Source organism: Triticum aestivum, chromosome 4B (genome assembly GCF_018294505.1).
Source record: "Triticum aestivum cultivar Chinese Spring chromosome 4B, IWGSC CS RefSeq v2.1, whole genome shotgun sequence".
Lineage (NCBI taxonomy): Eukaryota > Viridiplantae > Streptophyta > Magnoliopsida > Poales > Poaceae > Triticum > Triticum aestivum.
This window is the reverse complement of record NC_057804.1, coordinates 653267561-653269697: the sequence shown is the minus strand read 5'-3', so window position 1 is coordinate 653269697 and position 2137 is coordinate 653267561.

Here is a 2137-nt window from a genome sequence, read left to right as displayed (position 1 = left end):
GTTTTGACGACGTCCCCGTAACCGGACCCCGGGGTTCCTCGAACGTTCGGATCGCCTCAGGACCCAAAATCAGTGAGAATAGCATAAAAAACTGGCCAGAATGGACCAAATATGCGAGTTTTGACGACGTCCCCGTAACCTGACCCCGGGGTTCCCCGAATGTTCGGATCGCCCCGGGACCCTAAATTAATAGGTAATAGCATAGAAAACAGGTGAGAATGGACCAAATATGCAAGTTTTTACGAGGTCCCTGTAACCGGACGCCGGGGGTTCCCAGAATGTTGGGATCACCACGGGACCCAAAATCAGTGAGTAATAGCTTAGAAAACTGGTCAGAATGGACCAAATCTGTGAGTTTTGATGACGTCCCCGTAACCGGACCCCGGGGTTCCCCGAATGTTCGGATCACCCCGGGACCCTAAATTAGTAGGTAATACCATAGAATACTGGCCAAAATTGACCAAATCTACGAGTTTTGACGAGGTCCCCGTAATCGGATCCCGGTGGTTCCCCGAATGTTCGGATCACCCCGGAACCCAAAATCAGTGAGTAATAGCACAGAAAACTGGTCAGAATGGATCAAATCTGCGAGTTTTGACGAGGTCCCCATAATTGGACCACAGGGGTTCCTCGAACGTTCGGATCGCCCCGGAACCCAAAATTTGTGGGTAATAGCACAAAAAACTGGTCAGAATGGATCAAATCTATGAGTTTTGATGATGTCCCCGTAACCGGACCCCGAGGTTCCCCCAACATTCGGACCGCCCCGGGACCTAAAATTAGTGGGTAATAGCACAGAAAACTGGCTATAAGGGACCAAATCTACGAGTTTTGATGACATCCCCATAACCGGACCCCGAGGTTCCACAAACGTTCGGATCGCCCCGGGACCTAAAATTAGTGGGTAATAGCGCAGAAAACTGGTGAGAATGGACCAAATATGCGGGTTTTTACGAGGTGCCCGTAACCGGACCCCGGGGGTTCCCCGAATGTTCGGATCTCCCCAGGACCGAAAATCAGTGAGTAATAGCTCAGAAAACTGGTCAGAATGAACCAAAACTGCGAGTTTTGATGAGGTCCTCGTAACCGGACCCCTGGGTTCCCCAAATGTTCAGGTCGCCCCAGGACCCAAAATTAGTGGGTAATAGCGCAGAAAACCGGTCAGAATGGACCAAAATATGCGAGTTTTTACAACGTCCCCGTAACTGGACCCCGGGGTTCCTCGAACGTTCGGATCGCCCCGGGACCCAAAATCAGTGAGTAATAGCATAGAAAACTGGCCAGAATTGACCAAATATGCGAGTTTTGACGACGTCCAGGTAACCGTAACCCGGGGTTCCCCGAATGTTCGGATCGCCCCGGGACCCAAAATTAGTAGGCAATAGCACAGAAAACTGGTTAGAATGGACCAAATATGCGAGTTTTTACGAGGTCCCCGAACCGGACCCCGGGGGTTCCCCGAATGTTCGTATCGCCTCGGGACCCAAAATTAGTTGGTAATAGCACAGAAAAGTGGTCAGAATGGATCAAATATGCGAGTTTTGACGAGTCCCCGTAATCGGACCCCGGGGGTTCCCCGAACGTTCGGATCGCCCCAGAACCCAAAATTAGTGGGTAATAGCACAGAAAACTGGTCAGAATGGATCAAATCTACGAGGTTTGATGATGTCCCCGTAACCGGACCCCGGGGTTCCCCGAACATTCGGACCGCCCCGAGACCTAAAATTAGTGGGTAATAGCACATAAAACTAGCTATAAGGGACCAAATCTACGAGTTTTGATGACGTCCCCGTAACCGGATCCTGAGGTTCTCAAAACATTCGGATTGCCCCGGGACCCAAAATTAGTGGGTAATAGCACAGAAAACTGCCAGAATGGACCAAATATGTGAGTTTTGACGAGGTCCTCGTAACCGGACCCCTGGGGTTCCCCAAACGATTAGATCGCCCCAGGACCCAAAATTCGTGGTTAATAGCATAGAAAACTGGTGAAATGAACCAAATATGGAAGTTTTTACGAGGTCCCCGTAACCGGACGCCGGGGGTTCCCCGAATGTTCGGATCGCCCCGGGACCGAAAATTAGTGAGTAATAGCATAGAAAACTGGCCAGAATTGACCAAATATGCGAGTTTTGACG